Source organism: Ursus americanus, chromosome 20, assembly GCF_024610735.1.
Source record: "Ursus americanus isolate L20-20 chromosome 20, mUrsAme1.1.p, whole genome shotgun sequence".
NCBI classification, from domain to species: domain Eukaryota; kingdom Metazoa; phylum Chordata; class Mammalia; order Carnivora; family Ursidae; genus Ursus; species Ursus americanus.
Window position 1 is genome coordinate 43,300,876 of NC_142146.1, and position 13,592 is coordinate 43,314,467.

A 13,592-nucleotide genomic window follows, 5' to 3' on the forward strand; every position below is an offset into this window, starting at 1 on the left:
CAAATATTTACTGAGTTCTTACTATGGCCTTGGCACTTTGCTGACAGTCAGTATAAAATGGTGATAAATGAAAATAATTACTTTGTAACCCCAGGAGCTAACAAATAATGCAAATTCCAGAGTAGGCTTTCCATCTCTCAAGGCTGTTGGTGTGTAAAGCTGTGTTTTATCCTACACTTCTCAGATGACAAGGTTGTAGATGTTTGGGTCCCCCATTAGGCAGTTCTTCTAGTGTTAAGGTCAACCTTTATTTTCAAAGCCCAACACTTAATATTAAAACCAGAAAAGAAGAGGTAATAACAGGTCTGATACAGCCTTACCTCCACTCATTTATTTCAGGAGCCACCATCTCGAATGTTCTTCACCAACAGTTTGGCATGCTTTGTGAGATTCTAGCTGTTCATTATTCTTTTGACCATTCTGTGCCATAACTGGATCAATATCATGTTTTTGGTGACTAATCCCAAGCAGAAGCTTTCAAGCCCTGGCTTTAAAAGTTTCAAAATGTAGCAAAAATGGAAGAGCACACATACTGTCATTCAACTTAATAGGCGGCCCTATGCTTGGAACATTGGGCGTCCCTCCCTATGGGGGCTTGCTCTCCTGCATTTAGTCTGAGGGTCACATGGCTTGGCAGCCAGAAACCTTGCCCGGTACTTCTAGCACTTGCTGATGCATTTGCTGCACAGTTGCAGGACCGAGTGTTTATTTATTCTTGCAAAGGAAATTGTCTGCTGAAAGCTAACCACAGGTACTGTTCATAGGCTCTTGCCAGTCTCCCAGGGAAGACCAGGACCTGCAGAGGCACCAGAGATGCTCCAGTCTCAGTCCATAGCACAAGTTTATGCTTCCTTGGCAGGTTCTGCAACTCAAGTCTCATCCTCTGGGTGGGCTTTAGCCAGGAAGTTTCCCTTGCCTCCTGTAGCCATGGGAAACTCATGTCCTGATCTGTCATCACCTTGGAGGTATCTACATTCTGAGTGACCCACTCCCTATTTTGGCTTCTGAGGGATCCAGATGAGGCATTCCGCTAGTACCACTAAGGCTACCTCCCTGGGGTGACCCCCGTGGTTCTTTGCATGTGACTGTATTATGGTCAAATCTCAATCTTACATTAGTGAAACATTACCACTTATTAATCATGGCTAATAAGAGTGCCCAAAACCCTAAAGTAACTGCAGGCCAGAGATAGGCTTTGCAAGTGAGAGTAACTTTTAATTTAAAAGACCGGCTACTAATACCTATAACAACTTGAATGAATCTCAAAGGCACTAGGCTGAGTAAAGGAAGTCATTTTCAAAAGGTTACATACTGTTTGATTCCATTTTTATGCCGTTATCAAAAAGACAAAACTATAGAGATGGAACAAAAATCACTGCTTATTAGGTGATGGAGTGGGGAAAGAAGTGACTCTAAATTGATAGGAGAGACTTTTGGGGGTGATGAAACTCTTCTGTATCCTGACTATGGCTGTGGTCACATGAATCTATACATGTGTTAAAATTTCATTGGGCTCTACACCAAAACAACAATAACAGCATCAAACAAATGAATGCATGTAAAAATCGGTGAAATTTGAATAAGGTCCGTAGTTTGGTTAATAATGTAGTAATATCAATTTCCTTATTTTGATAATTCTATTATTGTCTAAGATGACATCATTGGGGGAAGTTGGATGAAGGGTACACAGAAAATTCTTTGTACTATTTTTGCAACTTCTATGAAAGCCTAAAATTCTTTTTAAAAAACATTTTTTAAAAAGTAGGAATAGGAAGTATATTAGCAAGAGCCTCGATTTCAGTGGATAGATATTTGTGGTCTTACTTTTTTTAATGAAGATATGATCAATACAATTTAATAAAAAGAAGTGACTTCTAAGGGCACAATTAACCTGTGGAATTGCAAAGGATGGTTTTCTATCTTTGCCTGCACTATTTTGGGCATGGTCTTGGAGACACACCCATTATGACCTAGTAATATGTACTATTATCATTTCTGCCCGGGGTTTGGGTTTTTCCATTACCTAGCTGCCTTCCTATGCCCAAGTGTTAGACTCAAAAATCCCATTGCCTACTAGACACCCACCCCTTAAAGTCAACCGGGTGAAAACATCACCAATTATTATTGCTCTGCCACACCATCTCTTGTCCCTGCTTCCTACCACCACAATTCTACTTTTCTATTGTTTTTCCCTACCTCATTTGGTAGGGAACAGACATGCGACACAATCCTGCGAGGCATTTTCAACAACTCTTTACTACCAACCTCCAATTTGAACTAAATCCCTCTGATTATATCTCTTAGATACATACTGAATCTCCCCCTTCATCTGTATTGCTACTTCCTCAAGGCACTTGCTCAACTGTCCTGTTTTAATAGCCTGTGACTAGGATCTTTTATTCCAATTATGTAACACTCAAGGGTACCAGGGTGGTCTTTGAACATGCAGATCCGATTCCAGTGTTCGGAGCCCTATCACCTACTAAAGGCCAGCCTGCCTTGTATAGAAGACAGCCCCTCAAAGATCCTTCCCTTACCTACCTTTGTAGCCTAATATCTCATCACTTCCTAATATCTCATCACAACTTCCGTTTTGAAATCTAAGCTTCGAAAACACTCAACTACTTAGCATACCCTAAAAGAAGCTTGCAGTTCTCTTTCGCAGACTGTTTCCTCTGCCCCAAGATTTCTTCTTATTCTCATCTTCCGGGAGAACCCCTCTTTATTTTCCAAACCCTGGCGCAGTCACACTTTTCTCTGAAATCCTGCCTTAAGAATTAGTTATCCATTCATTACTTTGTATATATTTCTATTACTAAACATATGCATATATGTTTTATATATGTATATATAAATTTATATTGACATAGTCTATATAATTTATATATACTTACACATAATATATAAATAATAATATATATAATTTTTTTTTTCACATTCCTACCTCTTCTTCTCTCTGTGAACTCTGAATCTAACCATGCCATTCCAGCTTCTTACTCCTGATGCATAGCATACAATATAGTAAGTCTCAGTAAGTGGACTACTGAATAAATAAATGATTAATGAATAAATCACTGTTAACATGTCTCTTTAAAGCTTTGTATTTAACAGTGATATAAATGAAAGCTGTATAATAAACTGCTTAATATCTAATGCACTCTAACTTAGAGAACTTGTTTATCTACTGCTTTTATGACTAAACACATAAATAATAAAATAAGCCAGATTGCTTTATAGCTGTTTAACTGGAGCTGTTAAACTCTACAGTTCTTCTCCAGAGAAGAGGAATATTTTCAGCATTTTATGTAGTGAGAGGACTTTACCCAGAAAAAAAAGCTAGCTACTCAACCTGGATGTTCATGGAGTTGCATCCGTTTTGAAGTCACATTTGCCTTCAGCCCATCCCTGTTGCGGAGAAATGAAACACGATGTGTTGATAATGAATCAATAATATGTTGATACTGTGCACAGGGATTAATCAAGAGCACTCATTCTCTTTCAGGACAATTTCAAGCTGCCAGTAATCAGCAGAGACATGCAAGCTGGAGAGCAAGCCAAGCACACACTTGACAGGGACAATCAAGCTGTACATATCGATCTCCGCAGTGAAATTCAGAGAGGCCTTCCAGTCCCTAAGGCTGGAAATGCACACAACCTTAGGTTAAATACCAATCCCCTCATTCTCTCTCTGGGTCAACTAGTACACATTCAAATTACTTAACCTTGAGTTGCTTCTTCTGTAATAGAGACACTAACTTACCTTTTCCTTTATACTTGAGAGGAGTATCTAATTAAAATAAAGATTTTCCCCTCCATTTGGATATAAATGCTTAATTCTTGCCGCTGACCATTTTATCACTTCTTGCTTCCTCATTATATATAGAGTAAATATCAACTTCACACAGTAGAGTAAGCCATTACAGCTCTGATTAAAGTGCCCCAATAATCTGGTGTTGATTGCCTCCTTCGGGGAGAATTCATCGATAAATAATAATACAAGGACACAAAAGATGCTATTTTAGCTGCTTCTGAAAAACAATACTTAGAAATGACACAATATAAAAACTGATAAAAAAGTTTGTTCCCATTTATATTTGCCCACTTAAAATTATATGAAGATACAACATTCATTCTATTACACATGGAAAATGTAAAACTAGGCAAGTTAAAGGGACTGTCTCTCTGTCACCAAGAATGGTAATTCAGTTCAACTACCTATGTTCACAAAACCTACCTGCGTTTCCCTGGACTTTACTGATGACTACCCTCCAGACCTAATTTCCTGCCTGGACAGACGGTGCTCTCATTCAGTACTGCATGCTCCCTTGGCACGAAACTAGATTGCACAAACCGCTGATCCCAGCCAGAAAAGTCTTCCAGTCTTGGTCTCTCCCGTCCTATAATCTAGCAACTAACATCCCTGTTGAATATTTATCAGATGTGCAGGACATTGTTCATATTATCTTATAGGTCCATTTTTTTTTTAACCTATCTCCACCCTACTCTGTGCCACAAGGAGGTTAAGGAATATGGATCGCATCAATGCACAACTTTATCTTCTGGATTCTGGTTAGAGTTAGCCAACTGGGAGTATCCACAGGGGATGGGGAAAGGAGAGTAAAGCCATGATATTCATTCCTGCAGTTCTTTCCCTGAAGGTCAATTCCCTCAATCTGAGGTCACAGCATCTACTAAGTGCCCTCTCTGTCAGTAACAACCACTGTTACAAGTTACACTATGAGGTGTTTCTTGACATTATTCTCACACCTTTGTAAGAGGTCCCTTTATAACTAATTCTCCTCCAACTACCCACTTTCTCATTTGGACCCAAACAAATACGTGAAAGGAAGAAAAAGAAGGAGTAGCATATAAAACATTGGACATATAAAATAATATTTGGTCTCTTCATCTTTATCTCATCTCTACTCCTACCTTATTTTCCCGAATCATGTCTAGCGGCAATACAAACTCTAAGCATACAAATTTTATCGTCAGGCACTATGCTGTTCTTCTTATTAAAATGTTGAAAAATACATATCGCTTAAGCAATAAATGACCACTTGTGTTTTATTCCATATGTTACATTTGCAGAGCACATAAAATGGTTTTACTTAGCTTTTTTGTGATAATCCTTATCTCCTAAACTATTGAAATGTAGAAATGCTCTTGAGAGAAACATTTGATATGTTACTGCCTAATTGAACATATTCTTATTGAAGATGCTGATATTCTTACTATATGTGTGCAAGAATTTGCTAATTAGTTAAAAAACTGATTAATAGCATAGAATTAGATCAGATGACTGTGAAGGGACATTATCTTCTCCACAACTTTGAAAGTTATATTTCAAAACCTTTACATAAAAACGAGCTCATGATTGAGGGGTTAAAGTACAATTTTCAAAAAAATTCAAAACATGACTCTCATATAAATATAAAATGAGCACATATCAAAGATTTAATTAATTAATCAATTAACGAAGGAACCAGTAAAATGGAAAGACCAGTTCAAAGGAGATTTTGAGAAACAGAAACACATCGTGACAAAGACAGGCTCTCTTTGATCTAATTCTCATCAAGCTCCTCTAAGACCTCGAAGCCTTGACCGTGGGCTTTAGTGTTCTTCCTTGTCGGGCCTGCGTCACCCATTGCAGCAAGAATTTTGCTAAGTCAGTTTAGAAGAAACTGCCACCCTCAATATTTGATCAGCCACAAAATCAGATCAAATTCCTTATCTCCCTACCCCCCATGATATCTGATCTCCCTAGCCTGTCTTCAGCAGAAACCCTCCCCTGCTAGTTTTCACACCGCCTCAGTAATTTCCTATCCACCGATGCCCCCACTCTGCTCTTTGGCTGTAAATCTCCTCTTTTCCTTGTATTTAGAATTGAACCCAATCTCCTCTACTGCAAAAGGCCATTGCACTAGTTCCCTGAATAAAATCTTCTTTACTGTTCTTTAAAAAGGGTCAGAATGATTTTTTAAAATAATAGTCAAAGGAATGCTGAAATGGATTTGCTAAGATACAAAACTGTGTAATACCCTATAGAGAAAGAAAACTATAACATTTGGCATCATCTTTTTTCCTAGCTGGAAACACGCAAGTTAACATGCAAAGGGAAAATAGTAAAAAATGTTAAGTAGCAAATAGTTAATTCAAGTGCATTCTCCTTTAAAATTAAATTAATTCTCAGATGAGTCTGTTAATGACATTGACAAGTCATTCAGTCATCCTCTGCTTTATTTACAAGTTTTAGATGATTTTTCTTAGCAAAAGATATTAACACTTTGTGGAACATGAAGTTGACCTAGATGAGGTTATTGGCAAGCCTATATACCACCCTCTAAAATTTTCAATGATTGAAATAAAAAAGAAGGCAAAATCCTACAGAAGCACAGCATAGTAAAATCTCCATTGATATTTTATTAAAAATAAAGAAATGACTTTCTGTGGCTTAGGATTCCTCGTGCTCTTTTACTTCTCTATCTATCCCAGGTCAGAATGGGCAAAGTAAGCAAAGTTCAAGAGGTTCTTCCTCTTCTAAATAACTTTAATGAGTTTCTTTTATATATACTTTTATAAATAACTTAATTGTCAGGGCATATAGCTTTTTTTCCACCTATGCCGATGCTGCAACTTTTCTCACACTTGTAAAACTAAATTTTTAAACAATTTATTTCACTAGATGCAGACTTTAAAACGACCATCTGCTTCTAGAAAGAGTTTTAAGGTTCCTTCTAACTGAGACTGTTCTTGAAAGTATCCAAGTATTTTCGCCTTTGGAGTCTTTTTGAACACTTTGTAACATTATAGGATAAATTAGTTTGTAAATAACAGCATTGTTCCTCAAAAGGAAAGGTAATAAAATTCAAGAAAATGTAAATAACCAAACTTACAGAGGTGAAAAACGAGAAAAAAAATATAGCTAAAATAAATACTTAACCATATATCAAGAACAGAGATGGGTTATTACATACCATAATAGCTTGTCTTCATACCAATTCTACACCCTGTGGCTCCATGAGGTAAAAACTAGTAAACCCAAACTCCCACTGCTAAAAAGTATGTATCAGGATGTGAATTTCTATCCATTGCTTTTTACTGCACCAGGCTGCCTTCCTAAGAAATAATATATGCTGCATTTTTTGACGGTCACATATCTGCCTTTATCGTGAGCAGCGGGTGGGGCACTTCCAGCAATAATAAACAAATTAACTTACGGAAGCAGAGATTCAGTGAAGCCGCCTGGATGGAACCCTTGAGAGCTCATACGTAGATGCGAACCCAGAGCAGCAGGAAGAGGACTCCAAAGCCCAGGAAGAGAGAGGCCACCGAGGAGATGGGGAGCGCTTTATAGATATCCCGAGTGCAGTTGGTGGAGGTAACCTCATAAATGAAGAACCAGGAGGTGAAGAACACGTCAATGGCCAACAGCACACACGGTTACGTGTGGAAGACAGCTGGGTTCACCAGGCTGGTGTATCTCCTGATGGTGTCTAGCTCCATTTTGTCAGGCACAAGGTTATCCACCACCCCACCACTAGAATAACACATCAGCAGGATATATTCTACATTTTATAGCTATAAATTATACTGTCACTAAAAACAACCAATCAATTTATGAATATCCATCAATTCTCAAGTACAATACCTTCTCTTCCTTGTTGATTCTGCAAGTAATTTCGTCATGAAGATAAAATGAGACTATGGTACTCTATTTCATCAACGTTTATAATGTTCAGAAAACTGAACACAATCTTCCATACCCTTTTTTAAAATATGGAATGCTTCACAAATTTGCATATCATCCCTTTACAGGGGCCAAACAAATAATCTCCTACTATTCCACTTTTTGTATACGTGCTATCAAAGCAAGCACCATGCCTTCTTGATTTTTTTTTCCAATATATCATTAAAAATATGAATGTAACAAAAAGAACAAACTTAAAATACTCTGCCTTACAAAAAAGGAAGCTCTTTGTTTCTTCCAAAATTTTGATGTCAAATCTAAAATGTTTTGCTTTCCTGCAAAAGCATGCTTTTTCTCAGTTTTCACCTGCTGTGAGAATTATTCCTACATTATAATTAGTTCAGATAAATGAATGGCAAGATTGCTCTTCAGATTTTACTTTTTAAAGCTCATTTACATGATGGTCTATGATGACATGGTTATTAACAGTTTTTGGGCAATTAATTAAGGTAGTTGGTAGAGTTGTTAGCACAAAATGAAACGAAGAGGTTGTTTTAGTAAATCCTCCCGCTCAGGAGACATGATAGTGGCCATTGATCCACACTCACTAAGTGAATAGTGCTGTTCCTCCTCTCATTCTACTTTCTTTGGTAGGCACTATATTACTTAGCAGATTGTTTTTTTATTTTTTATTATTTATTTTTTTAAAGATTTTATTTATTTATTTGACAGAGATAGAGACAGCCAGTGAGAGAGGGAACACAAGCAGGGGGAGTGGGAGAGGAAGAAGCAGGCTCATAGCGGAGGAGCCTGATGTGGGGCTCGATCCCATAACGCCGGGATCACGCCCTGAGCAGAAGGCAGGCGCTTAACCGCTATGCCACCCAGGCGCCCCAGCAGATTGTTTTTTTAATTTTGAAGTGTGAAGTTTTCCTATCCTTCAACTACTGTCACATCTTTCTTCCCTTTTCTCTCCAAGCTACGAGGCATTGAGTATGCACTGGCTGTTTTCTCTTTCTCGAGGAGCTCTTTCTTTCATCTCATTAGAGGCTCCATCAGACGGAAGCCTATCACAGTAAAAACTCCAGTGATAGTTAATGAGAATAAAGAAATGCCTTTCTAGGGCTCAGGATTTCTCCCCTTCCTTATACATTCTCCTCCTCTTTTCCAGATATTCCTCTAGGACTTCCCAATACCAGTTCCTACTTCCTTCCTGGGCCCCAGCCTATGGCTGTTAGGTGGGACTGAGGCTAACGCTCTGTGTAGTGTGTGTGAATGGAAGTGACTATGGACTTTCTGGCTGAGCCAGCGAAAGCCTGTGCTCAGTTTCCCACTCTGTCCCTTCCCCTGCCTGCTACAGCACTCCTGGAAAAGCCACAGCCCTGCTGAGCTGCCACGACAAGGATAATTGTGCCAGTGTCACCCAGACTCACACAGGGTTTTGCCTTAGTGAGAAATAAATTTTGCTGCGGTAAGCCATTAAGATTATTTAACATGGTAGCACAATTTAGTTTATGCACGTTGAAAAGAACTTGAAGCAAGAAATCCTGAGACTGACTGTGCTTCTTGGCTTATGTATTCAGGAGCCCCTTACCCATTTATGTTTCTAATTCACAACACTGTGCAATGTGCCCTCAAAGATTTATTGCAATTCAGATAAATGGCAACACATTTTTTTCAGCTTTATTGAGGGTTAACTGACAACACTGTAAGATATCTGAAGTGTACACTTTAAGTTTTACCCAAAATTTATAGATAGCAAATTTAGAGTACAGATAAACATATTATTTTAAAAACAGGCTGTAGTTTTCCCTGACTGTATCAAAAGAGCAGAGGGAATTTCTTTTAAAGAAAGCACAGCTTTTATTTGAAAATCAACAACTTCATGGGCTTTTCTTTTTTTTTTTTTTTTTTTGGTAATGAAAGCCAGGTCCCACCTCCAAGCCCTCTCGCACACACAAACACACACACAGACAGCATTTGGATAGAAGATGTCTAAATTACTTAAAAAGTAATTAGACTTTTGAACATCCCTTCAATAGGACCCTGGAATTGGGGGAGCACAGGTTGGAGGTGGGGAGTTTAGTGTGTGATGTAGACATAAGTTGAGTGAGAAGACTGCACGAGAAAGTGTGGGTGGGGAAGGGACAAGGAACAACAGATGGTTGGTTCATCAGCACACAGTCTGTTGAAGTTGTTGCTCTATTCCGTACCAGACTGTGATCTCCCCAGTGGTCCACAAGTTTTAGGACCCTATTTGTATTAAAACATTGGATATAGCTTTTAAAAACCTAACACCCGTTGAATGTTTTCCATGACTTACATGCTTTGGTTGGTATTGGACAGCTCCTGTTTGTGCCTTCAAGGCTCTATTTTCCAAGAGATGTGCAAGCTGGAATACCTTCGGTGAGTTTCTCGACTGCTTATGAATAATAAGCAAAGAGTCACTGAAGACTACAGCCACTCTGAACCTCTTAACCTTCCCATTCCACCTCTCTGGAGGTTTATGAATGAATAATTTTTAATTAATTAATTACTCAATCAGTGAGCCTTCTAACAATCAGTTCTGACTAATTTTCTTTCCAGGAAAGAAAGAAAGAAAGAAAGAAAGAAAGAAAGAAAGAAAGAAAGAAAGAAAGAAAGAAAGAAAGAAAGAAAGGGAAAGGGAGAGAAACCTGTCACCGATACAGGTAAATTAATGCAATGTCGGGAAATACCAAGGACCAAGAAAGGGGTAAATGGGCTTAAACTAGATTTTCTTTCCTCTGGGAAAATGGTTATGAATGAATTCCCCCTTGCCCTCTCTAAGTCTGTGCATCATATGATTACAGGATCTCAGGCAGGTCAAAATTAAACCGCTATACTGCACTGCACACCCTCTGTCACATATAGGATTGACCTCCCATGTATCTTTAATTCTCTTTTAAAATCTTTAATGGACTTTTTGTCAGAGGCAACACAGGAAAAAAAGGGACATAAAGAAAGAAAAAAACACCTAGAAAGAACATAGTGTGGTTAGAAATTTTAGTCTTGTGGTGGACATAACTTAAGTAGCATCCAGTATAAGTCAGCCAAATATCTTTGACCTAAAAATTTTATAGGATTTCAGGGTCTCTTCCAAGAGAGTTGAGGTTTGGACAGTTCAGCCGCATCACGGTAATCCCTTGTACTGTAGTTGGGCTGTGCAGCATAAACAGCCACTTATTTTAATATTTAAGATACTCTCCAAATATCTTCAATTCACAGCTGAACTGTGATATTTCATAAAATCAAGTACACTGTGAAAATAATTCTTAATAGTATTTATTTTCAGCTGCATAATCTTCAAATATCAATAGTAAATAAGAGCAGCAATAATACTTTATGACAGAATAATCTTACAGTAAGAATCCTTTCTTTTACAATAAAATTCTTATCTAAATATATAGAAAAAAGTATGCCTTATACAATATAACACTACCTCCTCTCAAACCAGATCAGTTCAGAAAATCCCTCTCTTTTTATAGGTATTTCTATTCAAGTATACACACAAACATCTCCCTGCATTTAGTTGACATGAAAATTATTTTAAATCATGAATTATTGACACAATAAACTTGTACTTTATGTGGGATGTTTTCACTAGAGAAAAAATATTTATGGTTATAGTATGCAAAAATTGAATTTTTTTTCAATTCCCAGTCACGTTTTACTCTTCTGAATTTCATCACTTTAATATTTGGCATTTCTGTGGCCTAAAAAGACTAGAATCATTTAAGATTTAATGAAGAGCTATTTACCTCTTAAATCTTCTTCCCTTGAGTAATGAAATAATTACCCTCCCATAATCATGGAAACGTGAAACTTGAATCTCAAATTGAGCTGTTGTGAGAAGGGTTAGTGATGCTGCATAGGTGATCACCATGGTAACATTTGGAACCGGCACTGATGTCAAGCCAAGAGTGCGGTATTTCTATTCCCATAAGAGCCCGACCAGGGACTGGAGATGAACTCTTGCATGGTCTCAGGAAAATGACTGAAAGCTAACATTTGCTGGGTCTCCCACTGGAGCATACACATCACCATTTCATATCATTCTCAGAGGAAGATGATTTTAAAATACAACAACAACATATTCTCAGTAGTTTTAATTAAAATTGCTTTGTAACGTTATATCATCATGGTGTGTGTGTGTGTGTGTGTGTGTGTGTGTGTGTGTGTGTGTGTGAACTTGCTGTATGTTCAAATGAAGCTTAGCCCTAAGGAAGCACATGATGATGCTAGGAAGAGAATTCACTAAAGCTTTATTCATAAAATGGAGATAATTAAATAATTAGACATTCTTTAAAGTATCAGACCAAGTTAATTCACTTTTAGCAGCATGGATTAGGAAGGTGATTTTATAAATTCTAAGGAGAATATGATTTACTTGGAACTGAAGAGGAATAATTAGTGTCACTTTGGCCCTGGAGTGTGTATGTGTGTGAATGTGTTTGTGTGTGTAAAACACAACCTATTTTAATTTCAGGGAATACAGGAAACACGAATGGGACTGAATATAGAAAAGACAAGCCGACCTAAACTAAAAACTAATACAAAATATGTATATAAAATTTAGCATCAGGGACGCCTGGGTGGCTCAGTCAATTAAGCATTGATTCTTGATTTCAACTCAGGTCATGACCTCAGGGTCCTGGGATCAAGCCCAGTGTTGGGCTCTTGCACTCAGCGGGGAGTCTGCTTAAGGAATCTCTCTTACTCCCTTTCCCTCTGCCCCTCCCCCTGCAAATACTCTCTCTCTCAAGTAAATTAAAAAATCTAAAAAAAAATTTGCATCACAATTTTCAAGTATATATAGTAACTTAAATTGGGATTACTTACAGCTCTTCCAAGAGAAAGAGCTCATACAATAGGTGCATAATTACTATTTGTAATTAGCATACTAAATATTCGTATGCAACTATGTGCTGATAAAGTGCTTCGAAACAGTTTTTCACCTAAGTAAATAATCGTTGCCCTTATAATCTTGCTTATGTTTTATTTAACAACATTAAATAAATATTTTAACAAGGTATAATAATTTATATATTTGTAATCTAATAACATATGTAAATATATAACAATTTACAACAAATACAATAACAGATATCTACTAGAGCCAGTGAAAAGGTAAACTTCAGCCCATCTCATATAGACATTCAATCAATCAACAAATCATTATTAAGCACCTACTATCAAGTACTGTGCTAAGTGTTGCAGATATTTTTAAAAAAATGAAAATAAGCACAGTCATCTTGGAGTTTAAGGTTCACTGGTGAAAGCAATACTCAAATATTTACTCACATAAATGTAAAAATCACAATTGTAGCAAGTTTTTACCAAAGAAGGGTACATGGTGGTCCTTAAACCACTATAGGAGAGAGATATGACCCATAAGGAGAGATCAGAACAAACTTCCCCAAGGAGGTGAAGCTGAAATGAGAAGGAAACCTAGGAATGTGCTATTATCCTCCGTATTCGAAAGGGAATCTCTGACCCCTATGATCATGATAGTAGTTTACATATCTTAATACTAGTGAGTTTGAACATTTTCCTATAGGCTTTCTTAATGAGTTGAATCTCATAAATTATTTTGTTATTTTTCTAATAATGTTCTTTCCTCTTCATCTACCTGGGCTAATACTTCTTTTATAGACTCAGTAGAAATGTGTGAAGAACACTATCTAGCAAAATTCAATGCTTGTTGATTATTCCATAAATATTTGTTCTTTATCTATGGGTATGGGTTGGCTTGTGTACCTCAGAATGTGACCTTATTAGGAAATTGGGTCATTGCAGGTATACTTCGTTAAGAAGAAATCATACTTGTGTGCAATACGACCTGTGTCCTCATGAGAAGACAGCCACGTAAAGACAAAACAAC

At 37.4% G+C, this 13,592-nt stretch overlaps 1 non-coding gene and 1 pseudogene across 1 annotated transcript; both read right to left on the minus strand.

The window, feature by feature from the left end:
* Positions 1–7,266: 7,266 nt before the first annotated feature.
* LOC123802740 (dolichyl-diphosphooligosaccharide--protein glycosyltransferase subunit TMEM258 pseudogene) lies at positions 7,267–7,506 on the minus strand (annotated as a pseudogene).
* A 267-nt stretch (positions 7,507–7,773) lies between these two features.
* Positions 7,774–7,879, minus strand: LOC123802816 (U6 spliceosomal RNA). The gene has a single exon (XR_006782667.2). It is a non-coding gene; the product is annotated as a U6 spliceosomal RNA (small nuclear RNA).
* Between the last annotated feature and the right edge of the window lie 5,713 nt (positions 7,880–13,592).